Source organism: Lontra canadensis, unplaced genomic scaffold, assembly GCF_010015895.1.
Source record: "Lontra canadensis isolate GAN:19392208 unplaced genomic scaffold, GSC_riverotter_1.0 scaffold62, whole genome shotgun sequence".
NCBI lineage: Eukaryota > Metazoa > Chordata > Mammalia > Carnivora > Mustelidae > Lontra > Lontra canadensis.
This window is the reverse complement of record NW_022631056.1, coordinates 12,235,522-12,263,328: the sequence shown is the minus strand read 5'-3', so window position 1 is coordinate 12,263,328 and position 27,807 is coordinate 12,235,522.

The window sequence follows — 27,807 nt, the reverse complement described above, 5'->3', positions numbered from 1 at the left end:
TCATCATTATACTTACAGAACAGAAATATAGGTGGGCAGATTTTTGTCTTGGTGAATTGGTACTGTTATCCTTGAAGTGATCAGTGAATTGTAAATCTACCCATAGGGCAGGAAATTACAAACTAACTCTTCTCCTACAGGAATAAAATTGCCACATTAATGAATGGCAGCTTCCTAAATCATGAAGGAAAACTATAGTGAAGAGTGAAGAGTATATAACTTTTCCTGGGGACCAGCTTGCTGACTTTTCTTTACTTGGTGTGAATCACTTGAGTTTGGTTCCCTTCTTGGGAAGTTGCCTCTTGATAATAGAGGAAAAGAATCAAGTGGTTATGGCAAGATTGCAAAATTTTCCTACATTCTAACAACAAAACAGAAAAATGTCCTTTTAAAAAAGTCCTGTAGCAAGGCCAATTTCTGCAGCATACTTCAAAATAATCTCTGTTCATCAACTACTCTGTCACTTCCAATAGACTTTTTTTTCAAAGCTAAGTAGAATGGCTTATTTACTCCAGACTTGCCCTGTGAAATCTAAGCTGGCTGACCAATCTGTCTGTTTTACAACCTTAGCAGGTGGGAAAAACTTTGGGGGCAGCAGGTGTTACATTTCTTAAGTGGTTGCAGAATAGGAGTACCCTTGAAAGATGAACATTCTCTTTGCTTGTCTTTTTCTTGGAACAACTCTGACAGTCTGGTGTCTAACCTTGGTAAAACTTCCTAATATCTTTCCCACTACTGAAATGGATAATAAGAGAAATACATCCTTTCTAATGATCAGGTGCCACTTATTATAGAGTTGTATTTTCTGGAGGATACAAAGTGTGATTGTATTCTCTGTCACATAGAGTGAACCCCTCAGGGAACTTTTTGCAGCCTGCTGTGTTCAAGTCACTTACTTTAATAGCTGCTTCTGTTATGAAAATTTATTAAAAAAAAAAAGGATATGTTGGGAGATCTATTTTAAGTGAATTTTTCTATTGGCCCTTTGATTTCAATTAAAATCTTATACTTTTAAAAACTTGAAACTTTTGAGTTCTGTAGTCAATTGATTTCTCAAGGTGAGTCTGATCACATTTGTCTAATTTCTTTTACTTAATGCTGCCAATAATCTACCTGTTATTAGAGGTGGTAGTAGCATAGTGGCTTTAGTAAAACATTTTCATGTATTTCATATATCTCTTCAGAGGTAATTCCAAAGTATGTCTCCAGGATAATTTTTATATTATGTGATCACTCTGTGCACTTAAAAAAAAGTACTAATATTATGGTTACCCAAATGATAGGGCCAAATATCTCATCTATTTGGATTTCTTTTATTTTAGTCAAATATTTCTGAAAAATCTCAATATTAAAGTCATTCCTTTCAGATTCTACATGGTGGGACACCAGTAAATGAGTTTCTTATTTTTGATATTTCTCATTCCTTTAAAATGTCTAATCATCAAGAATCTGTAATTTGTAACTGATTCAAAATATGAAGTTGGGTGACCAAGAAACTTTCTGATGAGAAGATATTTGATGAGAAGCTATTCTTTTCTAGTAGTCAGTAAAAAAAATCTGTGTGGATGATCAAAGGGGAAGATCAGAAAAATCAGAATCAGACCCTAAAATATATAATAGTTATATAATTCATGAAAGTAGCATCTCCGATTAGTGGGCAAACAGTTAATTCAATGAACAATGTTGAGTCAAGTGATTCATGATTTAAGGGTGAAAATAAAATATCTACTTCAGGGGCACCTAGGTGGCTTAGTTGGTTAAGCATTTGACTCCTGAATTTAGCTCAGGTCATGATCTCAGGATTGTGAGACTGAGCCCCACCTTGGCTCCATGCTATGTGTGGAGCCTACTTAAGATTCTCTGTCTCCCTCCCCTTCTGCCCCTCCATCCCTTAAAAAATGTACTTCACTTTATAGAAAATAATTTTCACATGGATTAATATTTTTTTTTAAATTTTATTTATTTATTTGACAGATCACAAGAAGCCAGAGAGGCAGACAGAGAGGGGGAAGCAGGCTTCCCACTGAGCAGAGAGCCCGATGTGGGGCTCAATCCCAGGACTCTGAGACCTGACCTGAGCTGAAGGCAGAGGTTTAACCCTCTGAGCCACCCAGGTGCCCTGGATTAATATTTTAAACATAAAAATAAAACCATGAAACCTTAGGGAAGGGATGAATATTTATCTAATCACTTTGTAGCGATGGCTTCCAAGCATGAAAAATAAAGCTCTATAAATTATAAAAAAGGGGATTGAGATATTTGACCATAAAACTTGCAAATTTACACATGGTAAAAACACCTCAACCAAAATTAAGTACAAATGATGAAATGGGAATAATACACATGGAAAAGTAATGACATTATTAAATATGAGGAAATACTGCAAATGAATGAATACCTTAATAATGGACAAAGTGTTAGCAATCTGCTCACCAAAACATGAAAGACCAATAAACATGACAAAGTGTTCTAAATTACTTATTGATGAAATAAAATTAAAATATTATTGGAAAGCTACTTTTATCAATCTGGCAGATTTTTTTGTTTTAAAATGACACTTGGTTAATGCGAGGGTAAATGAGTATTACTACATACTGGCAGTGAGTGTAAATTGGTATAACTTTGTAAAGGGTAAAACTGTAGTTGCAGAAAATTCTAGTTGTAAAATATATTAAAAATATTGGGGAAATAATTAAGCATGAGTCTAAGAATGAGTCTAAAGATTTAGTGATAAAGATATTCAAAGAAGTGGGACGCCTGGGTGGCTCAGTTGGATAAGCCACTACCTTCGGCTCAGGTCATGATCCCAGGGTCCTGGGATTAAGTCCCACATCAGGCTTCTTCCTCCGTGAGGAGCCTGCTTCTCTCTCTGCCTCTGCCTGCCACTCTGCCTGCTTGTGTGCGTACTCTCTCTCTCTCTGACAAATAAATAAAATCTTAAAAAAAAAAAGATATTCATAGAAGTGCTTTAATAGCAAATAAATAAAATTGGAAATACTTCTAATACGTGATTTATTGGGTAAAATATGACTTACAGAAGGTAAAAGTATGCATGTCATGAATTATGTCATAGAAGTATTATTTAAGTAGAAAAGTGCTTATTAGAAAAGTTGGTTACAAACAACATATACATCATCTAACACATGGAAAATATATTCTCCAAAATATAGCACTTTTTTTGTAGTGAAATTATGGGTGGTTTTAATCTTCTTCTTTGGATTTTTGATTTCCGGTTTTTATTTATTTATTTATTTATTTTTAAAAGATTTTATTTATTTATTTGACAGACAGTGATCACAAGTAGGCAGAGAGGCAGGCAGAGAGAGAGGAGGAAGCAGGCTCCCGGCTGAGCAGAGCCCAATGCGGGGCTCCATCCCAGGACCCTGGGATCGGGACCTGAGCTGAAGGCAGAGGCTTTAACCCACTGAGCCACCCGGGCTCCCTGATTCCGGTTTTTAAAAATAACATATCATTATTTAAGAATAAACCAAACAAATGCTATGATATGCTTTGGGTTAGTAGTTTATATCATGGTAAAGCCCTCTCTAATCGTATTGTCAGGATCACAGTCCTGTCTTCACCACTTACTAACTGTATGTGACATTGGGCAAACTGCTTATTTCATTTTGAGTTTTCACATTGTAAAATGGAGAAAACAAATTTAACTACCTCATAAAGTTAGTTTGAAAATTAATTGAAATCAGGCAAAGCCTTAATACTATGTCTGGCATTTATTGATTTTGCTTTCATTTTCAGCTGTTGTTATGTAAGTAAAGGTTACATCATAGTCATAAAGTTCCATGTTGCCTGGAACAGATGATGAGGCTGATTCTCTAGCCTACTTGTTTTCATATCCACTGTAAGAACATTTTCAGGTGTTCAGGCACTGTTGTAAATTTGTGCACTGCACTGAGGCACCAGGGATGGGGGTGAATGGAGCTAAAAGCAGACCTTGTTGTATCTCAGCAGCCATGAGCATTCCCAGTGAAAGGGCAGCCAATAGCTGGCAAAAACACTAATGTTTTTGTTCTTATGTAAAATCCACTGTCATCCTACAACAATAATAACTAATAATCTTTATCTGTTAAGTTTCGTGTCTTATGAGGTTAATTGTATCCTCCTTTCCACAAAGAAAAATAAGTGCTTTCTTCTATCTGTAAATACCTCAGAACTCTGAGAACTCTGCCAGTTAGTGAAATTCCATCAGGTCACCTGCTTTAGTAATGTTACCTTAACCTTAAAAAAAGTTTTAACTTTGCCACTATTTTCAATGGCCTAAATCATCTTCAAAATGTTTTGGGGGAAATGCTGAATTTTGCACAGTAGCCATTTCAAATAACAGAATAATATATCAAGCTGTACTGTGTTCTCTCCCGTATTTTGTGCTATTGAAATCTACCTGCTGTTTAAATTCCATAGCCTGGCACTCTGATATTAACCTGGAGCCCTAAACTCCACAGGATTTACCAAACATACAGACAATGTCCTATTAACTTACTCTCTGCCTTCCTTTCACTGTATCTCTTAGATATGAGCTTGTAATTTTCTGTGGTGGGGCACTTGTGTGTAATAGCTTGTGCCATCTAATTGAATGAGGGGTTTAAAGCACATTAAGCACTTAGAGGAAATTGTGCCAGAATATAATGCCCTTTCCTGGCTGTCATCTAGCTCTGGGTCCTAATCAATAGGCTGATCAACAGCTGTAGGAGAGAGGCAAGGGTGACAGAAAAACAGTACTCTAATGAGTAGGGAAACAGAGAGAAAACCAGATCCTTTTCAAGGGGGAATGGAAAGAAAATTAAAGAACTGAGATAAGAATAATTGATTCAGTGTTGTACAAACATTTTTGCAGTGCCTACTGTGTGCGTGGTGCTGGGTTACGTGTTAAGGAGAATGCAAAAATACACGACCTTCTTTGATACTGGCACATCCTGGGAACTGACTACTTTGGAATAGGACCGTTTATATCTAAAAGTTTGATGATTTTTTTTTTTTTAACCAGAACAGTATAAAAGCTACATGTCCTTTAGGGCCACTAAATGCATTTTTCTGTTTTCTCCTGATGAGAGTGAAGGTGAGCCAGAGTAGTTATTAATTAAAATAAAACTAGAGGAAAAAGCTGCTTTGCAAGACTGGTGAGGGAGGAGGGTTGTATAAGGACAGAGCCATTTTTCTCTGAACTCCATGTTGTCTCCTAAGAAAATCCATACCAATCTCTAGGGTGCAAATTAATTAATGATATTGTGACTAGCTTATTTATAATCCCATAACACATGCAATCTTGAAGTCTAAACCCTGGTTACTCACCCAAGCCTGCGGGGTGATTGTTCTCCTAGTAATGAAAGGGAGAAGGGAAAGAATGATGGAAAATATAAAATACTGACAAAGAAGCAGAGGAAATTTCAGTCCTTTCCACAAATGGTGAGGAAAATAAAAATACTTTTCTTCTACTTATATATATATATTTTTTATAACAGCCAAGCCTGCAGCATGTGTCAGGGGCAGATCAAATATTAAAAGCAAATTTTAATAAGTGAGACTCAAAAAGGGATTTATAAAGCTCAGGGGATTTGGAGAGGAGGGCTCAGTTCAGGGAATTCCACAGCTCCAGGGCAGACCAGGTGAATGCTCTGTTGCCCAAGGATGAGGGACCTGACAAGGGGGTTGATGAATTTGAGATTTATTATTAGAAAGTAGGGACTGAGGGCACGTATAAATGGAGGCCAATTCTGATAGGAATGAAAGGGAAGTTCCACAGAGGTAATGAAAAACTCTGAGCCAAATTTTAAAGTCAATGTACTGACTGATAGTGAGTGAGTATAAATCTGCCATCCTGATTGAATTTATGGCCAGGAGTAAATGCATGGGTTGCGGGAGGCTGAACAATGGTGTGCTTTGTGAGTGTAGACTTTGGAGAGTTTCCATATTAACATAATCTAGAAGCCGTAACAGGACGCATTTTAGCAGCCGAAGCAGCACAAGGACTTTAAAATATAATCTTGGGTTAACTGCTTAACATCCTCAGACTAGCTCAATGAGGGTTTTCCTCTGATAAAAGCTTTTAGAATAGTTAATGGCAAATGATTTGGAAAAACAAAGAGTAATGTGGAAATAAAAGTTTATAAAGCGATAGCAGGACCTTCATAAGTGCCATTGAATGGGAGATTGGCAAATGTGGCAAGTAACCAGAGACCCACATTAACTGGTCACAGAAGAAGGGGAATATGTGATTTTGGCACTCTACGATGCTAGAGAGGTAATTGTTTCTTATAATAAAGGCATGTTCTCAGTTCTGAACAAGGGCTGTTCTTCCAAATGGAAAACTGTGAAACACAGCACTGGGGTATTAGAGCTACTAAAATCCCTTCAGTTTGATCCGCTCTTCTGCCCGTGTACTTTCTTGGGACTAAAGTATTTACTGCCAATGGATTTTTAAAAAAGGCTCAGTTTGCAGCATCAGTATCCCAACTCACAGTCTAAAGGCTGAGTAGAAGCACATTTAACCTCTTCCTTGCCTTCCTTTATGCTTTCTTTATGTCTTCTTTAATAATATTTGAAGACTGAATCTGTTTTATCAGGAAGTTTAGAAATCTTTGAGGGCAGGAACAGGTCTTTTGTGGTCTTCAGGGTCTAACACAGTGTCTTATACAAAGATTAGTAGTTTTTAAAAAATGTTTCTATGTATTAAGTTGGTTCTAGCATTTATGTTGATTATTTAAAGATACTTTCCAGTACTATTAAAATCACCTCCTGGTTTTGTTCATTTGCCCTGCTGTAACAGAATACCATGGAGTAGGGGCTTATCAACAACAGAATTTATTTCTCTCAGTTCTGGGCACTGGGAAGTCCAAGATCAGGGTGCCAGCAAAGTTATGTCTGGGGAGAGCCTGCTTTCTGGATTATAGACTGACTACCTATTTTTTCGAAGGGTTGAGGGAGCTCTCTGGATTTCTTTTGTAAGGACACCAGTCCCATTCATGAAGGTGTCACCCTCTTGACCTAATCATTTCCCAAAGACACCCACCTCCTAAAACCATCACTTTGGGGGTTTGGATTTCAACCTATGAATTTTGTGGAGATACAGCCATTCAGTCCATAACATCTGTGAACATTGTTTTCATTGTTATCATCCATGGACCTAGTTAAAGAATATATATTGGGCATAGTAAATAGGAAAAAGATTCATAAATTCAGTAATTTGTTTTATTCTTCTGATTTATTCTGCAAATATCATTAACCATTTATTTTGTGCCTGGCACTCTTTTAAGTGCTTGAGATACCTTAAAGAATTAAAATGCCCTGCCTCTGTGTAAGCTTACATTTGGGTGGGGGTGGGGTGGGGTGGCAGACAATGAATAACCCCACAGAAGTATAGTATGTAGTATATTATAAGGTGGTGAATTCTATAGAGGAAAAAGATCTGGAGAAGGTAGAGGAGGACTGGCAATGTGGTGGGAATGCAGGGAAAGTGAAAATTTAAAATAAGCTTCTGGGATAGGTGAAGATTGAGTAAAGCTTTTAAGGAAGTAAAAAAGTGAGCCATGGGGATTTTGGGCGGGGGAGGAACCAAAACAGGGGACTGGCAATGATGTACCTGGAGGATAGGGGCAGAATGAATGAAGGAAAAAACAATACCAGCTGGTGGCAGATTTTCTGTGACCTTGTAGATCACATTGTAGTCATATAACAATCACGGTAGCATTTATTTTGAGGGAATTGAGACATATATTCAGGTTTCAAATAGAGGAATAACATGATCTAACTTCCTTATCTTTAAAATATGCCTGTGTCGTATTGGTGATAAAGTTTAGGGTGCATGGCTGGAATAAATATTTTTTGAAGTCTTATGGTGCTCTATTTTGTGCTTATTCATGTAGATAGGAAAATGTGATGATTTGAGGCTGAACAAAACATATTGGGAAGTACAAAACTAATAGCTTTTATGCTTTAAAATTAAACTGTTTGGTATCTTTTCTTATAAGAAACTGTAAGCCATACAGAGAAAAACAGTGATATATAATGGAGGTATGATATTAAATGATTATATGTGGCCTTAACTCAGTGATTCGAAGTCATGGAGATTTTAAAGCTGGAGGACACCTTAGAAATTATCTAATAATTTGACACTTTCTTGTACACATAGAAGATCTGAAGCCCAGAGAGGAGTCAGGTGGGGAATTCCACTGACCCTCGTGCTCGGCCTGGATTTCACTACAGATGTTCAGATCCAAGTTTAATGGTTTCTCTCCAGTAGGACATTTTCTCTCTGTTTGTAGCAGTGTTAATGTCTGCTAAAGTCTTTGGAACATGAGGAACAGACATTCTCTAGGTAGAAATATTGACACAGTTCTTTCTTAAAAGAGAAAAAAAAGAACCTTTTTGAGCAACTCATCAGAGACATGACCTAATGCCCCCTTAGAACAGATAGACATTGGGATTTATTGTCCCCGATGAAAACTATTTTAAAAGTCTAATGGGAAAAAAATATCTTCGTGGATTGTGGGGAAGAGATCCAGAGTTCGGTCTTTGAAATGCCAAAAGCCAATGAACTTCACTAAAGGAGGGAAACAATAATATGCATAATCAAAGTCATTTTTCTTCAGCTTCAAAATGCCAAATACCAAAATATAACTTCAGGGAGCTCCAGGTTATTTTTTTAGGTTACTTTTTAAATAAAATGTTAAAATTAGTTTACTGGCAGCAGCATGGATGACACTGATATAATATGTAAAAATATTACTGGTAACTATAATGGTTACTTTTCGTATAAACAAGAGCCCCAAATAGCAACAACAAAAAAGAACAACAAAGGAACAAATAGCAAATAAATAACAAACAGCAGCTAAATAGGGAGAGTTTTGTTTCCTTCCTGTGGAACAGTCTGGCCAGTCTTTTGTGGTGTCACAACTCTTTTCTATAAGCTCACTCAGAACCTTGGGTCCGGTCATTTGCATGCTCTGGAGCAAAGGTCAATGTATGTATATTTGGTGAAAAGTTTGATAGAAAATACTTTAGGCATTGTGGCCATACTGTCTCCATTTCAGCAATTCAACTGTGCTGTTGTAGTGTGGAAACAGCAGCCTTAGACTTTATATAATGCTATAACTGAATGGGTGTGGTTGTGTTCCAATAAGACTTTGTCTAGAAACAGGCAATGGATCCTGAGATTTCAGGCAATGATTTCATGGTGGGAACTTCTTCCTCAGGTTGCTGTCTGAGTTTGCATGGTTGAAGGTGGGTCACTGCGACATCAGCATATTAGCTTAAAACAAAGAGAAAAAGAAGCTAAAGAAATGTATGAGCCATGTCACAAGTCCCAAGTGGCACCTTTCACTTATACTGCCATTTCACTAGTCCAAAAGTGATGATGTCATACTTAGCTGCGTAATGGTAGCAATACTTAGCGATAATGGTAAATGCGCCAAACATAAACAAAAGAATAAGGAGATAAAGGACATGGGGAACAAAATCAGCACAATGCTTGATTTGCTTTATACTGAAGTCTTGCCATTGATTACCCAACCAACATATAATCAGTATGCTGATAATAGCCCTATATTACTTCATTTTATATGAAAAATTTCAAATATATTAAAAATGGGAATACTTTTATAATAAACACCCAAATACCCATTACTTAAGTTCTGCAACATATATTTTGCTACATTTGTTTTATTACATATTCATCGGTGTATGCTTCTGTCCAACAATAAATCCATCTTTTTATGTTTTCAAAGCAAGTTGCAGACATCAGTATATCTAAGTTCTGAGCACACATGTCTTCATCAATGTTATTAATTAGAGTTCAGTGTTTGACTACAATTTTTAAGATAGAATTACACACAATAAAATATATGCATCTGAAATATGTCATCCAGTGAATATTTTAAAAATATAAATCTTTGTAACCCTATTTTATTTCAAGATGTAGAAATTTCAGTTACTCCAGGAAGTTCCCTCATGTTTTTTCAGATCAATCTCCCCACTCTTCTTGTTCTTACCATAGGGTAGTTTTGGCTGTTCTAGAACTTCATGTAAATGACATCACATAATATTCATTTTTTTGGTGAAATATTTCTTTCACTCAGCATAATGTGTTTTCATCTTGTTTTGTTTTCTCACATTTCATCCATGCTGTTGCATATATATCAGTAGTTCATTTGTATGAATATTCCATAGGGTGTTTATCTGTGCTACTGTTGATAGACTTCAGAATTTTTTTTTTATCAGATTGGTTCTATTAACAATAAAGCTGCTGTGAGTGTTCTTAGATAAGTTCTTTTGTTGCTGTATATACATACATAGATACATGGATCATATACATATATATATATACTCACATATGTGTGTATATATATATTTACATGTATCTGTATATCTGTCTATGTATCTATATCTATGCATAAATCTGTCTTTCTCTGTATGTATCTACATGGGCTCCATCTCACTCCCTGAGATCATGACCTGAGCCGGAAACCAAGAGTTGGATGCTTAACAGGCTGTGCCACCCAGGCGTCCCTATATTTAGTTTTATAAGAAAATCCTAAAATCTTTTTTCCATGTGATTGAACCATTTTATACTTCTATGATCAATATACAAAAACTAGGTGCTCTACATGCTCACCATCATACAGGGTTGTTAGTCTTTTTAATTTTAGCTTTTTTGGTGCTTGAATCACGGACCTACATTTTTTCTGTGGAGGATTCTAACAGAAAGCAATATATTATCTTTAAAGAATTACAATTAATTTATGTTAGAGATAAAATAATTTTCTCTCTGAGCTATTGACATAGAGTTCGCACCTCTAGATTCAGTGATAGCAGAGCTCTGCTGCATTGCTAAACCCCATGGAGCAAACCTCATGGAGCAAAGTGGTAGTTTATGTACATGGGTCTAGATTTCAGTGGGAGTGGGAAGGAAGGTCATTTACATAGGTCACAATGTAAATACCCCCGATGATCATTCTGAATGATTAAAACTATTTAAAGAGATCTATCAAAAGAGTATCAAGAGAGCACTCAAAAATAACTCCATTTTTTTCTTTTCTAAAGTTTACTAGTTAAAATAATTCCAATCAAGACAAATATGTGAAGCTTACTTACAGAAACAAAACAAAAAAGTGAAGTCTTACAAAAGTAAACATTGAGCTGAGCTTTATCTTTCTATAACTTCAGTCTAAGAATTTTGATAAGTATAAAAATAAAAATATAAAATATAAAAATCATAAAGAGAGGCAGAGAAATATGCCTTTATGAAAGCAAAGTTACAGGGACAGCTAAGAATAAAGGAGATGGGGTAATATGCCATTTTATGGTATGTGTTTTTTTCTTCTCTTTCTGTCTGTTGTGTTTAGGATGGAAATATGGGCATCTTCTAGCATTTAAAAGGAGATAATGGAGGAGAAATGCCAATGAAAAGGAACAACAATTAGAATGGCAACACTGTTTTTTAAATTGACTTTTTAGATCTCAATTTTTGAAAACATTAATAAAGAACAAACCTTCCTTCTTTTCTTTCTTTCCCTGCCTACCTTCTTTCCTCTTTTCCTCCCTCCCTCCCTCCCCTCTTCCCTTCTTTCCTTCATCTTTCTGTGGGGATAATTATTTTTTAAAAAGGTAAGATCACTTGCATACAGATATAAGTGAACCTAAGGCAAAAATTTTGTTTAACTCATTATTAATGAGTGAGTCAGGCACATGTTACAGTTGGTTTAAAGAGAAATCTAAAGAACAGACACATTTATAAATCAGAAATATTGAAATGAATGAGCAAATGACACAAAACTGGCTTTTTCCACTATAAGGGAGGAAAATCAATTGAACCTTTGCCTAACAGAATTTATTTGCCTGTCTGTAGACAAGAATTATTTTGCATTGCTATCAGTTATTTACAACTTACAGAGTTGTAAAATAGCTAAAAAGCAATGAAAGGTGCAGAGCTTCCATAGAATCAGTCAGCAACCCAGGAGGGTATGTTTTAAACAATGTATGGTTTTTCACTGAAGTACAATATTTTCCTTAATCTATCAGTCATATATCTATGCCTACTGACTTACTCTATTTTTAAGAAATCCCCATGATAAATAGAGAAATTTGGCCTTTGATAACCTTCTACGTCAAATCTGTATTGAAAAATGGATTATCAAAATGTGTGGCTGATGTAAACGTTCTCAGTCCTCTCTCAAAAATTATCTAACATCCAGGGAGTTAAATTATAGGGTCAATAGCATAAATAGAGAATTAAAAGGTGCAAGAAGATTCCCAAGCAACAAAATATTTTTGTTCTTGACCAAATAATCTAAATCTTGCTTATACCTTCAATTGGTTACTGCTTATTATTTCCTTAATCTTTTAATTAGTTAAGTAAGAAGAGTTCTCTAAATTCTTGCTAATATTCATGCACTAACTTGTAAAACCATTTTTTAAAGTCTGTACACTTTTTTTAAAAAAAAATATTTTATTTATTTATTTGACAGAGAGAGATCACAAGTAGGCAGAGAGGCAGAGAGAGAGAGAAGCAGGCTCCCTGCTGAGCAGAGAGCCTGATGCGGGGATCCATCCCAGGACCCCGAGATTATGACCTGAGCTGAAGGCAGAGACTTAACCCACTGAGCCACCCAGGTGCCCTTGAAAAGCCATTTTTTTTTTTAACATGAGAGTTGTTTTTAGGTGCTTTATCACACAGTATTTAAGAAGAAAATGCAAAATAAAAAAAATTAATCTTGCCACTTATTTTGAGTAAATTAAAAACTGCCTGCGAGCTAATATGTAAGAGGGAGAAAACTGAGTAATGCAGTTATAATACGTGCATGCAGGTTATTTTCAAGAGACTACAAAGTCTGGACAGAATTTCTTGCAAATCTCTATGGTAAAGTACAGCTGGCCCTTGAACAATGTGCCCTTGAAGGGCACTAACCTTCACAGTCAAAAAATCCTTGTATAACTTATAACTCCCCAAAAGTTTAACAAATAGCTTACTATTTACCAGAGACCTTACTAATAAAATAAATAGCCTATAAACACACATTATATATGTTATATATATCATATACCATCTTCTTAACAATGAAGTAAGCCAGAGAAAAGAAAATGCTATAAAGAAAATTATAAGAGAAAATACATTTATAGTACTGTAATCTATTTATTGAAAAATATTTGCATACATGTGGACTCACACAGTTTAAACCCATGTTGTTTAAGGGTTGACTATGGATAAAAATAAATAAGTAAATAAATTTCTCTTATTTCCTCAAAAGGCAAATAGATGCACCTTGTGATAGCCTTAACAATGTCTTGCAATGTAATATAATGACCTTACATTGTAAAATTAAAAGGTTGGACTTTTTTCTTTTTTTTTTTTTTCAGGTCTGTTATATTTTCAAGAAGATACTATAAGGAGTGGGAAGAAGTGAGCAGCAACCTTTTACTTTATTGACAAAATTTTATTATTTTACCCTTATGTAGAATGTCACAAGATCCGGTTTTAGTTTAAACCACTTCGTATAAAAATCATCAAGGAACAAAGTCTTTTATAGCAACAACAAAATATGCAACTGTTTTTATTTCTTCTAAACACACAAGTGTACTGTTTTGTTTTGTCTTAAGATTTATTTATTTATTTATTTTAAAGAGTGAAAGAAAATGGGGTCTGGGGAGGGATAGAGGGAGAGAGAAACTTCAGCAGACTCCATGCTCAGTACGGAGCCGGACATAGGGCTTGGCCTTACACATCCCTGAAATGAAGAATTGGATGAAAAATCATACCATTTTTAAGCATTTGTACCTAATGTAATTATTTTGTAAATTGAATATCTATTTCTAATTGACATTATTTATTTTCGTAAAGACCATAAAAGCTTCATATTCCTGTTTCATAAAAATGATTTCTTAATCACTTTTATCCTTCTCAGTTAATCAGTGGATATTGAGGGTGAAAAGAAGGAACATTTAAATTTTATTCTGAATTTTTCTTTTTTTTTTTTTGCCATCAAAGAATCTTAATTTTTGGACTAAAATTATCAAAGTGGTCATTTTTAACCTTATTATTTGTTTCTCAGATGTTTATAGTTGACAGTTTTCTTTAAAATAAAATTAGTTTCTTTTTCCCATCAACTCTGCTGTCAGAAGCCTAATCAAAACATGATTTTGTAATAAGTTTTTAACTATGAACATTGTACATTGCAATGAACAATGAATTTAGATAAGCAGAAGATGCTGTGCTGGGTCAACGATATGATCCCTGAGATATTTCCATTTAAATGGTCACTATAGAAGACAGCTTGTGAAGTTGCCATTTACAGTAGAGCACTGTGTAGATGTGATCCAGCAGAACGTCAATTAGATTTTCTACTCATGTTACTGAAATGTGAACTGTAATGATCCTGTCCAGTTTCAGTCAATGTGAAATGATACTCCTTATGCAATGGAGAGGAGAGAGTTCATCATGGCATGAAACGTCAAAGACTCTGTCATGATAAAATCAAATCTAACATTTACAAATTTTCTTAAGTGACTGAATAATTATTATAATTGTTTTTTTATAATCTTAGTGCTGAAGAAATGTCCCTTTTAAAAAACCAGTTGCTGAACACAAGTTTTCTTTTTTAATACCTTGATAATATAATGCCTTGGTAAAAGTATGAATGAAACCTTATTGTTATTGACAAATTCATGAAACCCTTGTATTTCATGATTAAAGTTCAAAGTTAGAGGAATTAAGTTTAATTCAGAAGCCCAAGGAAAAATTAGGTATTAAAATTGTATATGTGATAACTAGTTTCCCACATTTATTAAAAATAAATGTCTGTAATTTCAGCAGATCATTATCATTTTCACCATAATATAAATGACAATGTAATGTGCATATCTGAAATGAAAAACTACATGTTAAATGTTTCTTAGGTGGATTTGCCATCAAATAATTTTCCACTTCCCCATAAAGAGAAGTGTCTTATTGTTTTCTAATTGGTTTGGAAAAAACCTCAAAGTTAATTTTCCCCAAGTGAGACAAAGCAACAAGAGAAGATTAGTAAATTGTTATTGTTTGTATACCATGTTTCACTTAGCACATTGTTAATGTTTTCTCATAAAAGTAAAAGATTTTTGAAAACATCATTTAAATCTTCATACTTATATCACTAAAATTGAACAATTTTCTTCTTATATAATTTCCAATTTTTTTCATATTTTATCATTATAGTAAATAACTTCCAAAAGAGATCTATAAACAAATCTCTGATTTTTTTCCATAGAATATATTTCTAAGAAGTAGAATTACTTAGGCTCAAATAATGAATGTTTTAAAGACTTTTAACATATGGAACATTAGTTTTTGGTAATATTTATAATCCTAATATTCTCAATATAGTATTAAGTATTATCTCTTTAGTCTTTGCTATTTTTAATTAAAAAAATTTGTTACATATCTATTTCTTATATCGATACTGAAATAGACTACTTTGATATATTGATCAGGCATTTCTAATACTCATTCTATGAGAATACAATCTGATGTTGGGTCTACATTTTTCCTTTGATTTGTAAGCATTAGTAACATAAAACACTTTTCCTTAATGTGCACTGCAAAATTATTTCCCAGTTAATAGTTGGCCTGTGAATTGTCACGTACATCTTGTTTTTGGAGGAGGTCATCAAGAGGATATGACCAACTGTTGACACTTGAGTTGTACTCTAAATTGGAGGCTCCTTACTCCCTACACTGTCCTCCAAGTATATATTCCAACCTCCATTCCCATATTCGGAGCTGTTCCAAAGATGTAGCCTTGAGAGAGTAAAGTGTTGTCGAGATCATGACTGAACCCAATTAAGAACTCTCTAGGAACTGCTAATATTCTGGTGGGCAGGTGCAGAGATTTAAAATCAACATTTGCCCACATCCAACAGGTAACATATGTATTTTTAGTATTTTCCCACATAGGTTGAAACATTTTCTTGTTGTGGATCATTTTATCTGTGTTCTGCCTTTGCCAGCCCCCTGTTCCTCCCTCATCTTTTCTGTTTAATCTTTCCTAACTTTTGGCTCTAGCAGATCTGGAGATGGCTCTCTTGGTTCGGATATTTATTTTTCTACTTACACATACTTTGAAGTTCAAGGACTTCTCTGTCTCCTAGCTTTACTGTAGTTGTGGGTGATGGGTAGTTTTATTTATTCTCCTTTTAAATCTGCATGAAACTATGGTCAACTAATCTTTGACAAGGCAGGAAAGAATGTCCAATAGAAAAAAAGCCTCTTCAACAAATGCTGTTGGGAAAATTGGACAGCCACATGCAGAAAAATGAAATTGGACCATTTCCTTACACCACACACGAAAATAGACTCGAAATGAAGGACCTCAGTGTGAGAAAGGAATCCATCAAAATCCTTGAGGAGAACACAGGCAGCAACCTCTTCGACCTCAGCCGCAGCAACATCTTCCTAGGAACATCACCAAAGGCAAGGGAAGCAAGGGCAAAAATGAAATATTGGGATTTCATCAAGATCAAAGCTTTTGCACAGCAAAGGAAACAGTTAACAAAATCAAAAGACAACTAACAGATGGGAGAAGATATTTGCAAACGACATATCAGATAAAGGGCTAGTATCCAAAATCTTTATAGAGCTTAGCAAACTCAACACCCAAAGAACAAATAATCCAATCAAGAAATGGGCAGAGGACATGAACAGACATTTCTGCAAAGTAGACATCCAGATGGCCAACAGACACATGAAAAAATACTCCACAACACTCGGCATCAGGGAAATACAAATCAAAACCACAATGAGATACTACCTCACACCAGTCAGAATGGCTAAAATTAACAAGTCAGGAAATGACAGATGCTGGTGAGGATGCGGAGAAAGGGGAACCCTCCTACACTGTTGGTGGGAATGCAAGCTGGTGCAACCACTCTGGAAAACAGCATGGAGGTTCCTCAAAAAGTTGAAAATAGAGCTACCCTATTACCCAGCAATTGCACTACTGGGTATTTCCCAAAAAATACAAATGTAGTGATCCAAAGGGGCATATGCACCCAAATGTTTATAGAAGCCATGTCCATAGTAGCCAAACTATGGAAAGAACCTAGATGTCCATCAACAGATGAATGGATAAAGAAGAGGTGGCATATATATACAATGGAATACTATGCAGCCATCAAAAGAAATGAAATCTTGCCATTTGCGATGACGTGGATGGAACTAGAGAGTATTATGCTTAGCCAAATAAATCAATCAGAGAAAGACAACTATCATAGGATCTCCCTGATATGAGGAAGTGGAGAGGCAATGTGGGGGGTTTGGGTGGTAGGAAAAGAATAAATGAAACAAGATGGGATCGGGAGGGAAACAAACCATAAGAGACTCTTTTTTTTTTTTTTTAAAGATTTTATTTATTTATTTGACAGCGATCACAAGTAGGTAGAGAGGCAGGCAGAGAGAGAGGGGGAAACAGGCTCCCTGCTGAGCGGAGAGCCTGATGCGGGGCTCGGTCTCAGGACCCTGAGATCATGACCTGAGCCGAAGGCAGAGACTTTAACCCACTGAGCCACCTAGGCGTCCCCCATAAGAGACTCTCAATCTCACAAAACAAACAGGGTTGCTGGGGGGAGAGGGGTAGGGAGAGGGTGGTGGGGATCTGAACATTGGGGAGGGTATGTGTGATGGTGAGTTCTGTGAAGTGTGTAAACCTGGTGATTCACAGACCTGTACCCCTGGGACTAATACATTATATGTTTATAAAAAATTAAAAAATTAAATCTTCATGAAAGTTGTCTACAGAGATTCAGTAGTAGGCGGTTGCCATTATGCAAGGAAAATCTTCTCACACATTTTGAAGCAAATGATAAAACACCAAAGACAATTTTTAAATGTTCAAGAATTCACTTAAATACTGAATATATCCTGTACCTTGAATAGCTTCATCTATTTACTGTTTTTCCCCCATCTATTCACTTTTTAACTTTAAAACTACAATCTTAGAATTTGTTGTAGGGAATCTTGATGTTGACCATTGACAGAAGCAGATTTTGATTAAGATTTTTATTCTTTCCCATCTCTTGACTATATTTACTACTCAGAAAAAGAAATTAATGGTATTTTGTTGTATTTTTGAAGCAACTCTGTCTAGAGTCAAAGGTAGTCAAATAGTTGATACAGAATTATTTGCCACTATCTCTCAAATTTGAAACATTTGAACTAATTATATTCATATAATATATTCATATATCATATATTCATATCATATTGCGTTCATACCTTTAAATATGGTATGTATTTTTAGGTGGTTTCTAAATACTCCCAACAAGGGGTGCCTGGGTGACTCAGTTGTTAAGTGTCTGCCTTCAGCTCAGGTCGTGATCCCAGGGTCCTGGTGTCAGGCCCTGCATTTGGCTCTGCTCAGTGGGAAGCCTTTTTCTCCCTCACCCATTCCCCCTACTTGTGCTCCTTTTCTTGCTCTCTCTCTCTCTCTGTCAAATAAATAAATGAAATCTTTAAAAAAAGAATACTCCTGGGGAGGAGTCAAGATGGCGGAGAAGTAGCAGGCTGAGACTACTTCAGGTAGTGGGAGATCAGCTAGATAGCTTATCTAAAGATTGCAAACACCTACAAATCCAATGGGAGATAAAAGAGAAGAAGAACAGCAATTCTAGAAACAGAAAATCAACCACTTTCTGAAAGGTAGGACTGGCGGAGAAGTGAATCCAAAGCGACGGGAAGATAGACCACGGGGGGAGGGGCCGGTTCCCGGCAAGCGGCGGAGCAACGGAGCACAAACGGAGCACTTTTAAAAGTCTGCTCTGCTGAGGGACATCGCTCCAGAGGCTTAACCGGGGTGAAGCCCACGCGGGGTTAGCGTGGCCTCAGGTCCCGCAGGGTCACAGAAGGATCAGGGGTGTCTGAGTATCGCAGAGCTTGCAGGTATTAGAACGGGGAAGGCCGGCTACAGAGACAGAGCCGAGGAGTGACTCTCAGTTCGGGGTTACCTTGAACCGGTCAAAGGCTCGGTCAGCTCGGAGCGTGGCCGGAGGCCAGGGTGATAGGAGTAATTAGGCGCTGTTCTCTGAGGGCGCACTGAGGAGTGGGGCCCCAGGCTCTTGGCTGCTCCGGGCTGGAGACTGGGAGGCCGCCATCTTCATTCCCGTCCTCCGGAACTCTACGGAAAGCGCTCAGGGAACAAAAGCTGCCGAAAGCGAACCCGAGAGGATTACTCAGCCCGACCCCTGGTAAGGGCGGGGCAACTCCGCCTGGGGCAAAGACATATGAGAATCAATACAACAGGCCCCTCCCCCAGAAGATCAACAAGAAACCCAGCCAGGACCAAGTTCACCTACCAAGGAGTGCAGTTTCAATACCAAGGAGAGCAGCGGAATTCCAGAGGAGGATAAAGCAAAGTATGGAACTCATGGCTTTCTCCCCATGATTCTTTAGCCTTGCAGTTAATTTAATTTTTTTTTCTTTTTCAATTTTTTTCTCTTCTTCTGCTAAATTTTTTTAACTTTTACCCTTTTCTTTTTTAACGTTTTTTAACTAGTTTATCTAATATATATATATATTTTTTCCTTTTTATATTTTTTCATTATTGGTTCTCTTTTTTTATTTGTTTCTTTTTTCTTTCTTTCTGAACCTCCTTTTATCCCCCCCACGATTTGGGATCTCTTCTGATTTGGCTAAAGCATATTTTCCTGGGGTTGTTGCCACCCTTTTAGTATTTTACTTGCTCCTTCATATACTCTTATCTGGACAAAATGACAAGGCGGAAAAATTCACCACAAAAAAAAGAACAAGAGGCAGTACCAAAGGCTAGGGACCTAATCAATACAGACATTGGTAATATGTCAGATCTAGAGTTCACAGTGACGATTCTCAAGGTTCTGGCCAGGCTCGAAAAAGGCATGGAAGATATTAGAGAAACCCTCTCGGGAGATATAAAAGCCCTTTCTGGAGAAATAAAAGAACTAAAATCTAATCAAGTTGAAATAAAAAAAGCTATTAATGAGGTGCAATAAAAAATGGAGGCTCTCACTGCTAGGATAAATGAGGCAGAAGAAAGAATTAGCGATATAGAAGACAAAATGACAGAGAATAAAGAAGCTGAGCAAAAGAGGGACAAACAGCTACTGGACCACGAGGGCAGAATTCGAGAGATAAGTGACACCATAAGACAAAACAACATTAGAATAATTGGGATTCCAGAAGAAGAAGAAAGAGAGAGGGGAGCAGAAGGTATATTGGAGAGAATTATGGGAGAGAATTTCCCCAATATGGCAAAGGAAACAAGCATCAAAATCCAGGAGGTTCAGAGAACCCCCCTCAAAATCAATAAGAATAGGTCCACACCCCGTCACCTAATAGTCAAATTTACAAGTCTTAGTGACAAAGAGAAAATCCTGAAAGCAGCCCGGGAAAAGAAGTCCGTAACATACAATATTAAAAATATTAGATTGGCAGCAGACTTATCCACAGAGACCTGTCAGGCCAGAAAGAGCTGGCATGATATATTCAGAGTACTAAACGAGAAAAACATGCAGCCAAGAATACTATATCCAGCTAGGCTATCACTGAAAATAGAAGGAGAGATTATAAGCTTCCAGGACAAACAAAAACTGAAAGAATTTTCAAACACCAAGCCAGCTCTACAGGAAATATTGAAAGGGGTCCTCTAAGCAAAGAGAGAGCCCAAAAGTAGTAGATCAGAAAGGAACAGAAACAATATACAATAACAGTCACCTTACAGGCAATACAATGGCACTAAATTCATATCTCTCAATAGTTACCCTGAATGTTAATGGGCTAAATGCCCCAATCAAAAGACACAGGATATCAGATTGGATAAAAAAAACAAAACCCATCTCTATGTTGCATACAAGAAACTCATTTTAAACCCGAAGATACCTTCAGATTTAAAGTGAGGGGGTGGAAAAGAATTTACCATGCTAATGGACATCAGAAGAAAGCAGGAGTGGCAAACCTTATATCAGATCAATTAGATTTTAAGCCAAAGACTATAATAAGAGATGAGCAAGGACACTATATCATACTCAAAGGATCTGTCCAACAAGAAGATCTAACAATTGTAAATATCTATGCCCCTAACGTGGGAGCAGCCAACTATATAAACCAATTAATAACAAAATCAAAGAAACACATCAACAATAATACAATAATAGTAGGGGACTTTAACACTCCCCTCACTGAAAGGGACAGATCATCCAAGCAAAAGATCAACAAGGAAATAAAGGCCTTAAATGACACACTGGACCAGATGGACATCACAGATATATTCAGAATATTTCATCCCAAAGCAACAGAATACACATTCTTCTCTAGTGCATATGGAACATTCTCCAGAATAGATCACATCCTCGGTCCTAAATCAGGTCTCAACCGGTATCAAAAGATTGGGATCATTCCCTGCATATTTTCAGACCACAATGCTCTGAAGCTAGAACTCAATCACAAGAGGAAATTTGGAAAGAACCCAAATACATGGCGACTAAACAGCATCCTTCTAAAGAATGAATGGGTCAACCAGGAAATTAAAGAAGAATTGAAAAAACTCATGGAAACAAATGATAAGGAAAATACAACGGTTCAAAATCTGTGGGACACAACAAAGGCAGTCCTGAGAGGAAAATATACAGCAGTACAAGCCTTTCTCAAGAAACAAGAAAGGTCTCAGGTACACAACCTAACCCTACACCTAAAGGAGCTGGAGAAAGAACAAGAAAGAAACCCTAAACCCAGCAGGAGAAGAGAAATCATAAAGATCAGAGCAGAAATCAATGAAATAGAAACAAAAAACAAAAAACAAAACAAAACAAAAAAACAATAGAACAAATCAATGAAACTAGGAGCTGGTTCTTTGAAAGAATTAATAAGATTGATAAACCCCTGGCCAGACTTATCAAAAAGAAAAAAGAAAGGACCCAAATAAATAAAATCATGAATGAAAGAGGAGAGAAAACAACGAACACCAAAGAAATACAGACAATTATAAGAACATATTATGAGCAACTCTATGCCAACAAATTTGACAATCTGGAAGAAATGGATGCATTCCTAGAGACATATAAACTACCACAACTGAACCAGGAAGAAATAGAAAGCCTGAACAGACCCATAACCAGTAAGGAGATTGAAACAGTCATCAAAAATCTCCAAACAAACAAAAGCCCAGGGCCAGACGGCTTCCCAGGGGAATTCTACCAAACATTTAAAGAAGAACTAATTCCTATTCTCCTGAAACTGTTCCAAAAAATAGAAATGGAAGGAAAACTTCCAAACTCATTTGATGAGGCCAGCATCACCTTGATCCGAAAACCAGACAAGGATCCCATCAAAAAAGAGAACTACAGACCAATATCCTTGATGAACACAGATGCGAAAATTCTCACCAAAATACTAGCCAATAGGATTCAACAGTACATTAAAAGGATTATTCACCACGACCAAGTGGGATTTATTCCAGGGCTGCAAGGTTGGTTCAACATCCGCAAATCAATCCATGTGATACAACACGTTAATAAAAGAAAGAACAAGAACCATATGATACTCTCCATAGATGCTGAAAAAGCATTTGACAAAGTACAGCATCCCTTCCTGATCAAAACTCTTCAAAGTGTAGGGATAGAGGGCACATACCTCAATATTATCAAAGCCATCTATGAAAAACCCACTGCAAATATCATTCTCAATGGAGAAAAACTGAAAGCTTTTCCTCTAAGGTCAGGAACACGGCAGGGATGTCCGTTATCACCACTGCTATTCAACATAGTAGTAGAAGTCCTAGCCTCAGCAATCAGACAACAAAAAGAAATTAAAGGCATCCAAATCGGCAAAGAAGAAGTCAGACTATCACTCTTCGCAGATGATATGATACTATATGTGGAAAACCCAAAAGATTCCACTCCAAAACTGCTAGAACTTGTACAGGAATTCAGTAAAGTGTCAGGATATAAAATCAATGCACAGAAATCAGTCGCATTTCTCTACACCAACAACAAGACAGAAGAAAGAGAAATTAAGGAGTCAATCCCATTTACAATTGCACCCAAAACTATAAGATACCTAGGAATAAACCTAACCAAGAGACTAAGAATCTATACACAGAAAACTATAAAGTACTCATGAAGGAAATTGAGGAAGACACAAAGAAATGGAAAAATGTTCCATGCTCCTGGATTGGAAGAATAAATATTGTGAAAATGTCTATGCTACCTAAAGCAATCTACATATTTAATGCAATTCCTATCAAAGTACCATCCATTTTTTTCAAAGAAATGGAACAAATAATGCTAAAATTTATATGGAACCAGCAAAGACCGCGAATAGCCAAAGGAATACTGAAAAAGAAAGCCAAAGTCGGTGGCATCACAATTCCGGACTTCAAGCTCTATTACAAAGCTGTCATCATCAAGACAGCATGGTACTGGCACAAAAACAGACACATAGATCAATGGAACAGAATAGAGAGCACAGAAATAGACCCTCAACTCTATGGTCAACTAATCTTCGACAAAGCAGGAAAGAATGTCCAATGGAAAAAAGACAGCCTCTTCAATAAATGGTGTTGAGAAAATTGGATAGCCACATGCAGAAAAATGAAATTGGATCATTTCCTTACACCACACACGAAAATAGACTCAAAATGGATGAAGGACCTCAATGTGAGAAAGGAATCCATCAAAATCCTTGAGGAGAACTCAGGCAGCAACCTCTTCGACCTCAGCCGCAGCAACATCTTCCTAGGAACATCGCCAAAGGCAAGGGAAGCAAGGGCAAAAATGAACTATTTGGATTTTATCAAGATCAAAAGCTTTTGCACAGCAAAGGAAACAGTTAACAAAACCAAAAGACAACTGACAGAATGTTAGAAGATATTTGCAAACGACCTATCAGATAAAGGGCTAGTGTCCAGAATCTATAAAGAACTTAGCAAACTCAACACCCAAAGTACAAATAATCCAATCAAGAAATGGGTAGAAGACATGAACAGACATTTCTGCAAAGAAGACATCCAGATGGCCAACAGACACATGAAAAAGTGCTCCATATCACTCGACATCAGGGAAATACAAATTAAAACCACAATGAGATACCACTCACACCAGTCAGAATGGCTAAAATGAACAATTCAGGAAATGACAGATGCTGGCGAGGATGTGGAGAAAGGGGAACCCTCCTACACTGTTGGTGGGAATGCAAGCTGGTGCAACCACTCTGGAAAACAGCATGGAGGTTCCTCAAAATGTTGAAAATAGAACTACCCTATGACCCAGCAATTGCACTACTGGGTATTTACCCTAAAGATTCAAACGTAGTGATCCGAAGGGGCACGTGCACCCGAACGTTTATAGCAGCAATGTCTACAATAACCAAACTATGGAAAGAACCTAGGTTTCCATCAACAGACGAATGGATAAAGAAGATGTGGTATATATACACAATGGAATACTATGCAGCCATCAAAAGAAATGAAATCTTGCCATTTGCAACGACATGGATGGAACTAGAGGGTATCATGCTTAGCGAAATAAGTCAATTGGAGAAAGACAACTATCATATGATATCCCTGATGTGAGGGAGAGGAGATGCAACATGGGGGGTTAAGGGGGTAGGAGAAGAATAAATGAAGCAACATGGGATTGGGAGGGAGTTAAACCATAAGTGACTCTTAATCTCACAAAACAAACTGAGGGTTGCTGGGGGGAGGGGGGTTGGGAGAGGGGGTTTGGGGTTATGGACATTGGGGAGGGTATGTGCTATCGTGAGTGCTGTGAAGTGTGTAAACCTGGCGACTCACAGACCTGTACCCCTGGGGGGAAAAATATATGTTTATAAAAAAAAAAAAAAAAAAAAAAAAGCCAAAGGGTAGTGACCTGACAGAGCTATGAAGGGAGCAAAATGAAGGGCCAGCAATGAAAAAAGTATATGATAGGAAAAAAAAGAAAAAGCAATTAGTGCAATTCAGTGCTCTTTATCATGGGCCTATGTAAAATCTTAAAAGAACTTAATACCTGCAGTAAGAAGGCAACAAGAGAAGTGTGAGCTCAAACCCTTGGAGGAAAAGGAGTCTGAAGATGAGAATCTAAAGTGTACACAGACAAAGGGATATATATATTCATGTGCTAACGGGTCTCAAGAACACTTAAAGATGTGTACCTGAAATAAACAGGATAAGTGGAAAAAAAAATTAAAAAGAATACTCCCAACAATTCTTGTTTTAGTCTCCTTTTGTGCACTAAAAATAAATGTCTTCATAAATGTGGTGTTCTAATATATGAAAGGGTTTGCCACAACAGAAAACACTTGATATTTTTCTCAGCAGCTAATAATTGTAAGACTTTTCTAATGTAGTAGAAATAAAGAATAAAGAAATTAATTAATTAGATGTGGAATTTGATTTTTGACTTAACATATTCTGCTTTGATCCAAAAATAGATACCTCGGAATAGCTTCTGATGTCAACCTTATTATTGTTAGGAAAATATTACTAATTATAAACATTTTTATGATTAAAAATTATTGAAGTATTTTTTAGGGTTACTAAAATTTGGAGGTCAGATATATGCAAAAAACACTCACTAAAAATGTTCCATAAATGCCCAGAGTTTGAAAACTGCTGATATAAAATGAAGATTCTGTTGGATTTCTTTGGAATATTTATCCCATTTTCAAACACCACTTCATGGTCAGTTCATTTCTTCTAAATGGGCTCATGGATCATCATCACTTTTGAGTTCTTTATGTATTTTGATCTCTTTGCCTCCTACTATTTTTTACATTTTCTTTTTAGAATTTTTGTATGTGTACTAGTGCTACACTATTTAACTTATTATGGCTTTATTATAAATTTTACTACAGAAAAAGAGAAGTTTACTTCTCTCTTCCCTTGATCACTGTTTTAACTCAGCAGTCTCCGCTCTTTCCAGCTTTGTTCAGGGACTGTCTCCTGGAACCTGCATTTGCCCTTTAAAATACGTTTTGAAATGAAATATATTTCATCATCAAAAGCTTCCTCATGTGGCCTCTTCTGACTTGGCCTCAAAGGTCTTCAGGGAAAGTACAATTATTCTCCGTACTCGTAGACACTTTCTGCAGCCTTGTCCCAGGGAAGTTTTACAAAAACTCTTTGGCTAGCACAGCACGCTAGAAGGATATGTTTACTTATAGTCACTTGCCTCAAAAAGTTGACTTTTGTTTGTCTTCTGTCCCTCTCTTCCTTCCCTTCTTCCCTCTTTCATCTCCAATTTTTTCTTCCTATTCTCTCTTGAACCCATTAGTCAAATTTAACCTTCATTATACCAATGATCTTTATGTTAAAGTCACAGTGACCTCCAGCCCATTTAATCCAATGTTGTTTCCCAGTTCTTGTCTTATTTGAGCTAGCTGTTGTCTTTCCTTGAAGCACTTTCTTCTTTTGGCTTATCTGATACCTCACTTGCCTGATACTTAGTTTGTTGGCCACCGATTTTCCTGGTTCTTTCTCATTCTCTGATGTCTCAATGTAAGAATGCCCTGATCTCTGCTCTTGGCTCTCTGTTATTTTTCTGACTCCTTCTCCTAATATTCTCTCCTTTATTCCTTCACTCAAGCTATGCTGGTTGCACCTTGCTCTTTCTAGAAATGGCAGACATGCTGTTGCCTCAAGACCTTTGCACTATTTCTTCTACCTGTCTGTAATACTCATCCTTCATATGTTCACACGTTACATCCTGTCACTTCCTCCTGGGTTTCATTCAAAGGTCACCTTCTCAATGCAGACTTCTCTGACCAGTCTACTCACAAACACATAGACCTTTTCTACCAGCTTCAATCCACATCCTCTTTTTCAGTTTATTTTTCCTTTTTAAAATTTAATACTTTCTTGAATAACACACACACACTCACCTTATTTATTGTCTCTCCCACTAAAATATAAAAGTTCCATGAATTAATGGGTTCTTTTATTTGACTCAGTACAGTATATCCAGAACCTGAAAGGAAGTTCATGGTTCCAACTGAGTACTCATATATTTGTTGAATAAATTAATGAATTATTTTCGCATTCGCTACATTGTTTACTTAAAAAAAAAGATTTTATTTAATATTTATTTGAGAGAGAGAGAGACAGAGCACAAACAGGCAGAGGGAGAGGGAAAAGTGGACTCCTCCCTGAGCAGGTAGCCCAATGGGGGGGCTCGGTTCCAGGACCCTAGGATTGTGACCTGTGCTGAAGGCAGACGCTTAACTATCTGAGCCACCCAGAAGCTCCTAATGTTTACTTTTTTATTTTTTTGCCTCATATTTAAGTATATGCTAGCAACTGTAGCTTCTGTGCTTTATCTATCTTTAGTTTGTCTTTTTCAGTTTTATTCTTTTAAGACGCACATTTCTGTGGGATTCATTCTGTATATTTCTGAATCATTAATATATGAAATCATTTTTTGGTTTATCTGGAAACAGAATTTTGAGATTCACAAAATTTCCTCTTAAAACATTAATCTTGTCTCTTTTCCACTTAATCTTGCAGAGGAGAAACAGGAGCTGGTCAGGTTTTCCTATGTTTAGACAGCATTTTTTTTTCTAACAAGTTATTTGCATAATTTTTTAACTTTATTATTTTAGTTCTTGAACTTTACATGGCGTACTTAGATTTGTGTGTCATTCTCCTTTCATCAATATTATCTGGGACAGTTTGAGTCTACTATGCAAAGAGAGTTACAGCTATTTTAAAAAATGTGTATCTCACTGTATTTTTCTTTCCTTTTAATGTTCTATTTTTTCACTGTAAACATCTTCAATTTTTAGTTTTTATCTTAACTTTGTAT